We start from the raw sequence: 14,693 nt of genomic DNA on the forward strand, positions 1-14,693 counted from the left end.
CCAGGCACAGGGTCTCCTGCTCAGGGTTTTATCAGGATGAAATCAGGGTGCCGACAGTCCTTCTGGCTCACAGCTCATTGGCAGAATTTCATTCTATGTGGCTACATCACTGAGGCCCTTACTTCCTGTTCACTGTTGGCCCAGGATCAAGTGCAGCTCCTGGGTGCCGCTCTCCCTCCTCACCATGGGGCCCTTCTAGACCCTTCACAACACGACTCTTCATTTTCTTCTATGCCAGCAGGATTTACCTGGTACTGCTTCTTTTCTTTTTAAGGATCTACCTGATTCGCTCATGCCTGAGCAGTATTATCTCCCTTGTGATCAGCTCAGAGGCAACTATCAGTAGCAAAATCCCTGGAGGGATACCCCATCACAGTCACAGTTTCCACCCACACTCAACAAGTGGGAATTATACAGTGTATGTACCAAAGTGGGCAGGGTTCTCGGGGCCCATCTAGAATGTTGGCTACCACAGCAACTTTAACTCTGGTCCCCAAGTACCCCATAGAAAAATCCTGCTTTGAAAAAAAAAAAAAAAAGTCAAATGATGTCAGTCTTCTGCTGAAGGATCAATCTTCCTCTGGGTCTGCAAGGCCCTACATGGACTGGTTCTCCACTGCTTCTCTGACCTTCTCTCCCTTCACTGCCCCACCCCACAACCCTGCCCAAGTCATTCCCGAGGTCTCAGTTCCTTGCTGGTCCTTAAACCCCCAAGCATGCTCTCATCTCAGGATCTTTACACTTGCTCTCGCCTCTCCCTGGAACACATTCTCTCCAGATATTTGCACACCTTGTTTACTCATGAGTTAACAAAGTCTACCTACCTGATTAAAAAGCTTTCAATAATTCTATGTGTTCTATGATGACTTGATGTATTTGAGTCACTTTCTCTCTCTCTGACCCTGTTTCACCTTTCTTTTTCCCACTGAGTCAGTTTGCAGCCTCCAAGAAGCAGATGCCAACATGGATTTAGAGGTACAACAGGGGAAAGGGGAAATCCTTAGAAAGAGAAAGTGGAGGGATGAGGGCTATACAGACAGGCAGGGCCTGTAGGTTGCAGTGTGGGTGTGACACCACGAAAGGAGAGAGGAAAGGGGGAGGGCTTGGTTAGGAAGAGCAGGGAGGAAGGGCCTCAGACTGCAATGCAGCCTTGAGAAAGTCTTGGCAGCCTGATGGGGAGCCCTCAGGTAAAGATGGCCTGTGAATTGAGTCCCGCATTGAGCAGAATCCTGGTTCTGGAACCTCTGCCCAGTCAATGTTCAGGATCAGGCTGGAGTGTGAGGGGAGGTCTCGGCAGAACACAGCAGGTCATCCAAAGGAATGACAAGTAGAGCCCACCAGCTACCTCTGCTGCTCATAGCACATTCTCTTAAAGGAAGGGCAGTGATTACCTTCTACAGTAACCACAACCACTGTGTATATTTGCTCATTTCTATCACCACTTCCCAGACCCCATGAGAATGTCGGTTCCCTAAAGCCAGGATCTCTGCTTTGCTCTGTTCACTGTTATAGCCCAGAAACTGCAATAATGCCCATCACATAACAGCCATTCTGTAGCACTTGTGAACACATGACGGACAGTCGCTAGTAGATTCTAAGTGTTCACTGACCTCCAGGATTGTTAAATGCGTGCATACTTTAGGCCACCTGCTGGCCCAGTGGGGAGAGCACGTGATTCTTGATCTCAGGGACATGAGTTCAAGCCCCATGTCTGGTATGGAGATTACGTCAACCTACCAACCAGCCAACCAACAAACTTTTGAAAAAGTGCTCATACTTGAACTTGATTAACCTCACAACAACTCCAAGAGGTATGCGCCGTGTTGTCCCTATGTTACAGATGACAGAATGGGGGTTATAGAAACCCCTAAGCACTGAACTAAGTTCTCATATCCAGCAAGTAGCAGATGCAGGGTTTGGACCCAGACTACAAACTCCTAATCTTTGTTCCACACTCTCTCTCTCGGAGAACGAAGATGCATTCAAACTCAGGATATAGCTGTAGGTGAAATCAACAAAATTACAGACACATTTAATGAGAAAAGTAAGTGAAACAGAGAAATCAGAGAGCTCCTCAATATTTATTTGTCTTGAGCAATTTGGCAAATAGTGGGTGTCAATATGAAAAAGTTTGGAGCTTCTCAAATCCTCTGAGGCTTAGAGGGAATTGTTTTAAACAGATTAGTTTTGAAAAATGTATTAACCATCAGTGAAATCATACAGTAGATATCTGAATAGCTAAGACTGGATTTCTGAGGACCTGTAAATGTAGATTTGGAAATCCTCACTATAAAGTTATTATTTAAAGCCTTGAGACTGGATGAAATCACCCAGAGAAGCTATGGAGGTTAAAATGGGAAGGAGACTCAGGGTAGAACCCTGGATGCATCTTAAGGGCATTATTATTGCATGTGTGGGGAAAAAGGCCAATCATGAAACATAACATACTGCATAATCCTATTTATGTCCTGCTCTCCAAGTGACAAAATTACAGAGAACAGATTAAAAGTTGCCAAAAGTTAGTTTTGTTGTGGGGTGGTGGGGGATGGAATGGGGGGGCTGAGACATGACTATAAAGTTATAGTCATATAAAGTTATATCATTCTGTGTTCTGATTGCAGTGATGGCTGCACAGAATTCTACATGAGATAAGCTTTCTTAGAACTATTGACAAACAAGCAAACAAGTGCTTGTAAAAACTGGTGAGTCCCAAATAAGAGTATGTGTCATTACTGTGTCATTATAGTATTATTAGTATTATAGCAAAGTCAATTTCCTATTTTCAATAAATACACTCTCTTATGTGAGATGTTATCAGTGGGGTGAAGGGCACATAGGAACTCCATGATCCATTTTGGTAGCTTGCTATGAGTCTGAAACTCTTCCAAATTAAGAGCACGAAACAGTATAAAGAGACTCTTTCCTGTAAAAGTGATATTTGTACATTTATTTAGATTTACTGAAATGTTTTTCAAAAAAATTTGATGATTTCGTATGGCTTCTCCCCAAAAGGAATAGATTCTAACTAAATTCCTTTTGCTCCTGGTGAGAAATATTTCATTTTACTTTTTAAAAGATTTTTTATTTATTTTGAGAGAGGGAGAGAGCATGAGCAGTAGAGAGGCAGAGGGAGAAGCAGACTCCCCACTAAGGAGGAAGTCATATGTGGGGCTTGATTCCAGGACCCCAGGATCATGACTTGAGCTGACAACAAGTCTTTTAACCAACTGAGCCACGCAGGTGCCCTTGGACAACAATATTTTGATGAAAGAAACAGACTGCATTGGAGAATAACTTATAATACTGGAAACTTATTTAATTCATGCAGTTATTCAGTTAAACCTGAGGACCCATGACGTGCTAGACGATAAACTAGACAGAGGGAGAAGAACACATCAATAAATGGCGCCCAGTCCTGACCTCAAGGAGATCCCATTCCAGTGTGGGACAAGCAACTCAACTCAGAGGTACAATGCAATATTTTACAGGGGATTTAAAGTGCTCATTGTGATTATCTTATTGTGGTAGATAGGGAGAGGAAAGCAAGTACCCTAAAAAAAAAAAAAAAAAGTTACTTTTTTTTTAAAAAGGCGGAGACATTAACCTTGTATTAGTCTTCAAGGTCTAAGGACAAGATTATTTTGGTTTCCAATTTTACCAGACTTCAGCTCCTAATACTATTAAATCATTTCCTAAGCAAGAAAAATGACTTGGGTCAATAATAATTAGGCTGTGCTTCTACCGCTCAGACCTTAGAAGTAAATAAGCCCGCAGAAAGCCTGCCCAGTTTTGATGTACACTTAGTTAAGTTGCTCTAGGCAGGAAGGGATCCCTGCTTCTGATGATAGGAGGAGATACAAGAAAGATAAAAAGACTGAGTCCTGATTCCATGGAGCTTCTGCTGGGGTTGGCTTGTTCTTTTTCTTGAGACTCAGATCAACCCCTTTGGTTTTCTCTTAATAGAAGCCTTAGCAGGGGTCCAGCAGAGACAACCTGGGATTCAAAAAGGAAAACCCTAGACAGTGGGAATGACTTGCCTTGGCACCAGGGACAGGACATCAGGAATGACTGAAGGTCAGTGTCACTTCCTTTTTGTCCATTATACTCAGTGAATTGTCCCCTTTTCCTTAAAAAAAAAAAAAAAAAGGTTGTAATCTGACAAGGAACAAGTTATTTACATGGTCCCAAGGAATCTTTCCAAATTACTTATAAACCTAAAACACTATCTTTTAATAGAAACAACTGGCAGACATACCTGAGTCAATCATAAGAGTTAACATCACCAATATTAGGACAGCCTGACATCACTAAATGAGGCATTGAGAAGGACACAACATCACTTCTGTGAGTGTCCCTGCCAAAAATGACGAAGCTAAAGCTAATCATATGGAAACATCAGCTAGAGCCATATTGCAGGACATTCTATGAAATTAGTGTTCCATACTTTCCAAAAATGTCAAGGTCAAGACACAGAAAGGCAAAAGTTCAGATTAAAGTAGACTATAGATATATGACAACTAATTGCGATGCATGATCCTCCATGGGATTCTGGACCAGGGAAAGGGAGAAAGCATAGCTGTTTACAACATTATTGACCCAACTGATAAAATTTGAGCATGGACTATGGACTAGATAATAGCATTATATCCATGTTAAATTTCCCAAGTCTGATTTTTGTATTTTAAGTATATAAGAGAATGTTCCTGTTTTTAGGAAATATACACTGAAGTATTTATGGGCAAAAGAAGGCAATCATTCCAAAATTCAAATAATAAAAGGAAAATTTACCTGTGTATGTGTGTGTGTGTGTGTGTGTGTGTTTGTGTCCGTGTGTATGCATAGAGAGAGAGAGAAGGATAATGTAAATGAGGCAAAAGGGTAACGGGTGAATCTGGGCCAAAGGGGAACATGGAAGTTCCTTTTATTATTCGGGCAACTTTTCTGTAAGCTGAAAATTAAATCACAATTTACAATTTGGGAAATATGTGCTTGTCACTTGGTGCTCACTTTCATCAGCTCCCTTGGGCACATTTAGTTGCATTAAGGTAGCAATTTTCCTTAGCTCCTAATGCCTCTCTGTTGCTTGGAGTCCATTCAGTATCACAAAGGGGCAATCATAAAGGTATGCACAGAGACTGAAAGTGCAGAGGAGAGGCTCCCAAATCCAGTGGTGGGTAATACATTGCTTTCCAGGACCTGTGATCCTTGAACTAAGTCTTAGAGGATGAGGAGGAGTTAGCCCGTCAATGGATGGTGTTGTGGGCAGCAGCAGTGTTCACAAAGGCGAGAAGTTCCATTCTCTGCCCTTCCTTCTCTGTGTCTGGGAGGTTGATGTCTACAGACTGTATCACTTGGACTTGTGACCCTAAGTTCCATTCTCTGCCCTTCCTTCTCTGTGTCTGGGAGGTTGATGTCTACAGACTGTATCACTTGGACTCCCTTGCTCTCTGTCTTCTGCTAGTTTGACTAATGGAAGACACTAGAAGGAGATTCCAGGGCGGGCACGGAGGGAGGTTAGGGCATTAATGTCATTAACCCCATGTCGATTCAGTACTGTCTGTAGAGAGCTACTGCTCCAAATACCTGACCCCCTTCCTAGTTCTGGCATTCTCCAGGCTTTCCTATCTCCTCTCATTCCTCTTGCCTCTTCAGTCAGGCTATAAGTAATGGCTTCCTGCTCTTGCCAGTTTCTGGGTGCCTCCCAGAGGCAATGAGTTCCCCTCATTGCCCAGTTTTCTGAAAATAATTCCTCATTAAGATACTTTGAGATCCATTCTCTTAACTGCACCATGTGTTTCCTGCTGGAATCCTCCTTAAACCACAAGGTGCAGCTGAAGCAGAAGCATATGAGAGGATGATGGACGAGGAGACACACCTGGAGCATGGGCTAGACCGGAAGAGGAGACTCACCCGGATAAAGGGCTAGACCGGAAGAGGACACTCACCCAGAGAAGGGCTAGACCGGAAGAGGAGACCCAGTCACCCGGTGCGGGGGCTAGACCGGAAAAGGAGACTCAGCCACCTGGTGCAGGGGCTAGACCGGAAGAGGACACTCACCCAGAGAAGGGCTAGACCGGAAGAGGAGACCCAGTCACCCGGTGCAGGGGCTAGACCGGAAGAGGACTCTCACCTGGAGAAGGGCTAGACCGGAAAAGGAGACTCACCCGGAGCAGGGGCTAGACCGGAAGAGGCCGGCTTTGGCTTCTATCCGGTTTGTCCAACAACGCAGGCATTACAGAGGAGTTAGTGCCATATGGAGGAGAGACCTCTCCAGCTACATAGACCTCTGCTGTGTGATCTTGGTAAGTGACTTAATCTGCCTGAGTGTGTCCTCATCTACAAAAAGAGATTAACCTCACAGGGTTAATGTGAGGAATGGATGGGGATAAGCCAGTTCACCAGGAAGCCCAATTCCGGGACCATGGCTCTTAGGAGGCTTCTCTAACTGTATCATTCCCTAGTGACCTCTCCCTTCTCTGAATGTCGTTGTGTGTACAGCCATAATGGATAGTTTGTAGCTCAACATTTGTAATGATTTCATGTTTCTGTATGTATATTTGTTTGCTGTGATTCTCCAACTAGATTTTAAACTGTTTCAAGGAAGGTGTCATATTTTATATGTCTCCGACATTCCCTGTGTTGGGCACAGTGAAGTTAATATACCACTTGGCTGATGAGTGGAGAGAAATGATTTTGAGCGTCATAGTAGTTAAGGGCACATTCCTAATTCTCTTCCATTGTTCCTGACCTCTTTACCTCTGCTTTAATATTATAAAAGTAAAACAAACGAAAATTCTTTCCTTCCTTCCTTCTAGCATACTTTTTAACACCTCCTATACGTAAATAGCTAAAGATATTTTGGATCTATTTCATTAACCATAATCATTGAGGAAAGGGGAAATTGGAATGGATATACATTTCCAAAATTAAGCTATATTCATGTTCCCAAAACAGCATGATGGAAATGATCAAGAGATGGTATTCAGAAGTGGGTATAGCAGGGTCCCCTCTGTAACTGTGTGAAACTGCTATTTCCTTTGCTAAAGTTGTTTTTGATAATTGTTTGTTTTTGTTTTTTATTTCCTTCATCCTCTGTAGTACTAGGTCTTTCCATTTAACAAATCTTTCCTTGAAGATAAATGAGAAGCCCAAAATCAGTAGAACTAGGAGTAGCATTACTATAGCTTTTATTTGATAATTTTCTCACATTGTCTTATTAACGCTCAGGGCACCTGTGAGGTCATTAAATATGATGATTATCACTTTTGGCCAAATTAAAGTACCAGAGAACAGAGAGGTTAACTGAGTTCCTTGCTCCCTACCCACAAACTTATTGTCAAAGCTTGTCAATGTGGCTCATTCTAAGATTCAGCCTGATTTTCGTGGATTCTTCTCAATGCTCCTCTAAATGCCTTCTCTGATAACAAGGAGAAATAAGAAGAGATCCTAAACCAGAGAAAACTAGACTTGTTGTTTTTGTAGGTCTAGAGGATGTCCCATGGGAATAAATACAGCAATGTCTTAAACGAAGCCAGAAATCTAGATTTATGTAGTAGGATTTACAAAATCATGTAAATTTTGTTAAAAATATTACACAAAGCAAAATTCCCTTAGGAACCAGCTGATGGCCCCTTTGATAAGCAGGGATCTGACTGATGCGCACGGTACTTGTCTTAGTTTGGGGCACCCCAAGCAAACCCTGAGATGAGATCAAGGGCAAAGGCGGTTTATTTGGAAGGTGATCCCAGGAAACACGCGTGAGTGAGAGAAGGCAGACATGTCAAGAGAGGGTCAATTAAATGGCAAGTTGCCTCCGTGGACAACTGATGTTCAGACTCAGTGGGACCCACTGAGAAGCCTCGAGGCCTCACGTGAGCAGCAGGAGAGGGGAGCGATTGGGGTGTGTGGCCGTGGACTCGCCTCCCTCATTGGCTTAGAGTTGCCCCTGGGGGTGGCAAGCTCCAGGGGGCTAGAGCAAGCCTGGAGCAGAGGAGAGAGATGCAGGTCAAGTGAGGAAACAGCTGCACGCCGGGTCTTGCACCTGCGGGTAAACTCAGGTGGGACCCGGCCAGGTGGAGCCAGGCTTTGACTTTGTGGGCTGCACTTTCCTTGTCAGAAAGATATGGGCCAAAGGGTAAACATCCAAGGGGAAAACACTGGGTAGCTGAATAACAGGACACTATTAGGATCGTTCCTTCTCTCTGCGTGGCTCTGGCTAGGAGACAGAAGAAAGATGGTATGACTGTTCTGGTGCCGGTTAGAACTGGGAAAAAGAATGCAGGAGGATAAGGAAAGGGGCTAAGAAAGCAGCATTTTCTTTACGTTTTTCAGACCCGTGATTCCTACAGTAATGGAGTTATAACCGGTGTGCTGACCAGCCCGTTCTGAGAAGCTGGAAGTTGTGTTCTGGCGTGAGGGTGTCAGAGTGGAGAAAAAAGTTGACTGATTCTCAAAGATGATCACTTTCAGAGATAGACACAAAGGGACCCGAGAGGTCAGGAATTCAGTTCAGTGAGCATTTACCGAATGTAGTTCACTAAGCATTAAGCCACTTCCCTGTTTCCTGGTTTGGCGGAGGGAATTTCTGTTCACATTTTAAATAGTGCTTTTGAGCTTTGATGTGCATAATATTCAACTGGAGAGCTTGCTACATGTGGGTTCATGGAACTTGGAATCTGCATTTTAACAAAAGTCTACAGGATCCTCTTGTTTCCTGTTTCTTCTGGTTCCGGGGGATGGGGCCCACTTGATGTCTTACGTTGCTTTGCTGAATTTTGACTTTACCGAATTTTTACTTCCTCTGAGTCAAAAGGGTATTTGCATATGGGTTATAGTTGTGAAAATTTGCACGTGTTTACTATGAAGGTCTCAAGATAAGGATGGCTGTTTAAATATCCGGGACTTTGAGAAGCAAACTCTGGAGGAGGCTGGATGTGGGTTTGTGTTCGCAGGCATGTGTGCAGTGATGAGACAGTAATTGGGGAACCAGTGATATTAGAAGCTACTTTTATAGGAGACCAGCCTCAAATAAAATCAAGCATTTGCTTTTTGCAAATACTGACTTAAAGGTGTCTGGGATTTTTCTTTTTTTTTTCTTTAAAGGAAGGTTGCCATTACTATAAGGTCAAGTTTTGTTGGACTTTCCAGGGGTATTAACTTTTGTCTGTCCCATGGTTTATACGCAGTATTTATAGTGTTTATAGCTGCTAGTGTCTTGTAGCTGATTCCCGCCCCACCATCCTTACCTATATTCTGAAACTCTGCTCAATAAATTTAAAGGCATTCAGTTTTGTGATGTGTCCATTCCACAATAGGGTGCTAAAGTTGATTCTGTGCCCCAGATGTCCTTCACGACATACTAGTGAGACTATTAAAGGTTGGGACAAAAATAGTCAATGCCAAGAGAGGGCAGATTACATTCAGTAATGTGGGGCCCAAGTAGCTTCACTTCACAGGATAGGCTCATGAGTGACATGTGACCAGAGGCTGCCCTGTTGTCAGCCAAGTCTTTATCCCGGGAGATAAGGATAGTGTTAGTCATGGATTGGAACAGGTCTGTTGGTTTTTGCTTCCACCTTGCATTTTAGAAGCAATTATATATTGACGCTATCCATAGAATTACCCCAAATGTGTTGTATTTCCCTCAAAGAAACTTACCTGGAGAAAAGGCCATAGTATAGTTTATGTACACACCCTACGAAAAGTTCCATCCAGCTTGTAATGTCCTTTACCTGAGTGCTCATGTTTAAGTACTTTCTATAGCAAAAGTACTGTTTCAGGAGCTTTAAAAAGATATGTTCTCCTTGACCCCAAGATGGACGCTTGGCTCCTATGGTAGCATCGCTAATGCCCACGGGCAGTCTCTTCAGTGGAAAGCATTAAGGAAGCTCTGCTGCTCTTAGTGGAGACTTCAGTTACTAATCTTTCTGCCTCCTGTATTAAAAACTCACAGGGTTTATCTGAGAGGAGTCAGATCCAATAGGGAGTGATATAGAAAGGGAGGGAAAAGGATAAGATAGTCATGGTTGTCATATTAGTCTGTTCAGGTTGCCACTGGGGAATACCACAGACTGAGTCGCTTCACAGAAATGTGTTTTTCGTACAGTTCTGGAGACCAGAAGTTCAAGATGAGGGTATTTCCAGTGTTAGTGTCTGGTGAGAGCATGCTTCCTGGTGTGCAGATGGCTACCTTCTCACCACTGTGTCTTTACATGGCCTCCTCTCTCTGTGCACATGGAGATAGAGACAGACAGACACAGACAGAGAGAGAGACAGATCTGATGTCTCTTCCTTTTTTTGTAAGGACACTAATCCTACAGAATTACGACCCACCCTTATGACCTCATTTACCCTCAGTTACCTGCACAAATACATGTATGCAGTATAGCTTAATATATCCAGCTATAACATGTATATCTACCTATAGATAAATACAGCTATAGAGTATGTACTTATGTCCTGAAACTTCAAGTTACCTTTCTCATTATCTACCAAATGAGATACAAAAGTGTCAATCCATATTTGAAGGCTTCTTATCTTTGAATTACCCAACTATAGTCATTTTCTGGGATTTACTCTAGCCCAACTTCTGGTTTGTTATTTGCGTTCATTTGTTTTCCATTTGGTAGGCTTTGTCCCTTTGTGAATGTCTGAAACTTGCCTCCTTCCATCTTCCCATTAAGTCCTGTCCTCAATTTTTCCCCTAAAATCTAATTAAAAGACACTTTTTGTGAGAGGAAGGAAATGGAAGGGAGATAAATAGGGAGGTGGTGGCCTCCTTCCCCCAGAAATGTCTACAATTCAGCATCTTGTGAGCACTGTTAATTTGCATTAGTCGGATTTGTCCTTTTGGGATGTTCTTAAACATTCATTTGTACTTCCTCAAAGCATAGAGACCAAGGCTGAAGCTAGAAGGCATAAAACAACTCATTAATTGAGTAGGAACGAAGCTAGTCAAACCTTTTACTTGACTGTACCAACTGCTGACAGAATGGCCTCTTACACCACTTCCTTTGGATCTGCCTACAACCCAGAGAGTCGCTACCATCTGTATTCATGAGGTATGCATGAAGAATGTTGAGCTGTGTCTGTGTCAGAGAAGACTAACTGGTAGATGGGCACCTGAGTGGCTCAGTTGGTTAAGCATCTGAATCTTGATTTCAGCTCAGGTCATGATCTCAGGGTCATGAGATCAAGCCCTGCATTGGGCTTCATGCTCAGTGCAGAGTCTCTCTCCGCTCACCCTGCCCTTCCCCCTGCTCACACACTCGCTCTCTCTCTTTCTAAAAAAACTTTAAAAAAACAAAAAAACAAACACTAATGGGTTGAAAAGTAAAATTTTATTTTATTTAGATTTTTATTTACTTGACAGAGAAAGAGAGTGAAAGAGAAAGAGAGAGCAAGCAAGAGCACAAGCAGAAGCAGCAGCAGGCAGGAGAGGGAGAAGCAGGCTCCCCACAAAGCAAGGAGGCCAACGTGGGACTTGATCCCAGGACTCTGGGATCGTGACCTGAGCCAAAGGCAGATGTTTAAGGCTTGTGAGCACTGTTTGTATCTCATTTGGTAGATGATGTGAGAGGTAACTCGAATGTTCAGGCTGCCACCCAGGCACCCTGAAAAGTAAAATTTTAGATCTCTCAAATTACCTACAAAATGCCAAGCAACTGAATTTACTTAAAACAAAAACAAAAACAACAAACAAACAAACCTGAAACAAGTCATGTTTTGAATTTGCAGGCTTGGTTGAATTACTGATACCAAATGACCATTTTAACTGTTTGAACTGTGGGAAGGAAGTAGAGAAAGAATTGTGGGGTTTTTTGTTTTTTTGTTTTGTTTTTTTATTTTTTTATTAACATATAATCTATTATTAGCCCCACGGGTATAGATCTGTGAAGAATTGTTTTTAATCTCAGAATATTTGCAATGTATAATTATATATGTGTATTTATTTCCACATGAATAAATATAGATATTCACAATTCACATTCATTCCATACATAGTGAGATTTTTATATTGGTCTTGTGAAATAAAAGAATTTCTTCAGGATAGAATATAATAAGTGTATCTCTGATAAAATTATTACCAAGAGTTTACTCACACCGATATATACATACAGAGTAAAGTCTCTTACATGAACCCACTCACAATAAGCAAAAAAAACCCCAAAAGAACAACAAAAATAGTATAGTACACCTTTTCAGGACTTACTTACAGCAAAACTTTATATTAGGACCTATTCCCATTGCAGTTTCTTTTTTGCAATCAACCAAGGACTAGCTGGTCTTTTGAATCCCCAAAACTGTGTACCCTGATGGGTGTGTGGGTTGGGTCAGGGTGATTTACTATGCTCTGAAACAGCAAGCCAAACAGAGCAGCAGATATACAAGCTCTTTTCACTGTGTGGAAAACAAAAGGAACAAAGTCACATTCAGTTCCTCCTGCCACCAATTGCCTGGGGCCAGCTCCAAGAAGGAACAACAAGGTCTCCCTGCTTTAAGGATGTTTCTGTTGCAACCATTGGAAACAACGTTTTATTCGTTTTATTCGCTTGTGCTCTGGGAAATACTTGTCAAGTGAGTTGCTCCATAGAGAAAGATTGTATGGTCAAGCCACTTCGGGAAATACTGACTCCTTGTTTCCTTCTAGGACATTCTTAAAGCATCTTAGCCTGTTACCGGCACTGCAAAGCCTCCAAGTAAAGCAACCTCTTGAACTTTGTTTAAAACAGTATTTTCTCAACACAGGTAAGTATTACAATCTTTTCCCCACAACCTTCCTTTAGGAAGTGTTGGTTTACAGAATTTTAGTTTGGTCTTGAACTAAGCAAGTTGATCTAAGTGTTCCATGATAGAAAAATATCCAGGGGACTTTCCTTTTTGTGGTTAATTAATATAATGGAAGCCACAAAGCTGTTCAAAAATTCTAAGAGAAAGCAATTATGACAAAGAGCCCATCCGATTCCTCAAAAGAATAAAGGCAGTAAATGACACGGTAGCAGCTCTGGAGGCTGCTTTATTTCTCCCCACTGCCCTCAAGCTGGGCTTTCAGCTAATTCAAACCCTCTGCAGCGCCCGCTGACCCAGTGGGATCACCACAGACTATTTCATAAGAATTTACTAGAGTGAAGCAGTGAAGAGTCTCCACTGTATACATTTACACACCGAGAACCTCTGCGGAAGGGCCATGCATGCTGTAGTATATCTAAGTAATGACCCTTTGGACACTCTTATTTTGTGTCTTTTGGGCTGTGCTTATTGCCAGTACATCTTAAAGAGGATATTTTCCTGTGAAAATGTGTGTGCACGCATGTGTGTGTGCATCTCTGAGAGCGATGCCATTTGAGGAATGGTAGAAGAGCGAAGGCATCGCACCGGTGGTTTTTTCCAAACCCGTATTTTATCGGTGCTTTGTGGTACCAAGAAATGATGGGACGAGTAGGTATTTGTCCCGTCCTTTGCTTTCTTCTAAGTAGTACATTTTCTTGGCTTTACTGTCATCTTGAGCCTTATTTTGGAGGGCAGAAGAATGCTTAGGTCATGTTTAGTTTTTATAGTCTCATTTAGTGGAAATGGATCCTTGGGGCCCAGTCTATGCCCATTGCCTAAATTTAAAGTTCCTTTTTCTTGCAGGTGGCTTAATTTATATTTGTTGATGGCACAATGAATGCAAATAACCACACAGGTGACCTTTAGGAGGCTGGAAGAGCCAAACCAATGATGTGGGTGACTCGAATTCAGAAAGGGATTTTGATATATTTTTGGCTTTTCTATAAATACTATTTTCTTGAGGAAGGAAATGTTTAATCACCCAGTAGGTAATTTGGAAAAAGATACAGAGAACTAATCTGTGGCTAGTGATCAGGTATTTTAATGCCCTACCACTAGATGAGTGATACATGGCACAAGGAGACCTAAGCAGAATTATGGAAGCACTAGAATGGGTTATCTGTTCAGCCTGTGTTATTGCATTCCTGTATATCCTGGCAGGTCTACACCTCTGTGTAAAATGAGAACACAATTATGACTGCATCATGACCCAATATGATGTGATAGAGAAAGGAAATGAATTGTTTTTTTCATGATCTGAAAGTTCTCCTCTCCAAGAATCTGTACAAAATGATGCTTTGGCTGCAGCTAATAATGGAATCAGGTAGATGAAATACTAGATCTTTTACCACAGATTAGCACTCTGTGTGTTTCCAAAATACCTACTGGGTGATTAAATTAAATTAAATAAACCTACTGGGTGATAAATTAAATTTTCTTTCTCAAGAAAGAAGGTATTTGTAGAAATGCTAATAATGGAAGAAACCCCTTGTCTAGAAACTATGATGCAGAAGCTACTTAATCCTAAAATTTTTGGTCCATTTGATGAGAGCTAGTTACATAAGTCTGCATGTTTGAAACTAATAAAACTTACTTCAAATATAAAGTCATCCCATTTATTTATTTATATGAAAGATTTTTATTTATTTATTTATTTGAGAAAGAGAGAGAGAGAGAGTGTGCACCCACAGAGGGAGAGTGAGAGAGAGAGAGGCAGACTCCCCACTGAGTGGAGAGCCTGATTCAGGGCTCGATCCCAGGACCCCGAGATCATGACCTGAGCTGAAGGCAGACGCCAAACAGACTGAGTCACCCAGGTGCTCCTAAACACCACCAATTTAAAAATTGATTTTGAAATAGGAAGA

Source organism: Neovison vison, chromosome 10, assembly GCF_020171115.1.
Source record: "Neovison vison isolate M4711 chromosome 10, ASM_NN_V1, whole genome shotgun sequence".
In the NCBI taxonomy this organism is placed as follows: domain Eukaryota; kingdom Metazoa; phylum Chordata; class Mammalia; order Carnivora; family Mustelidae; genus Neogale; species Neogale vison.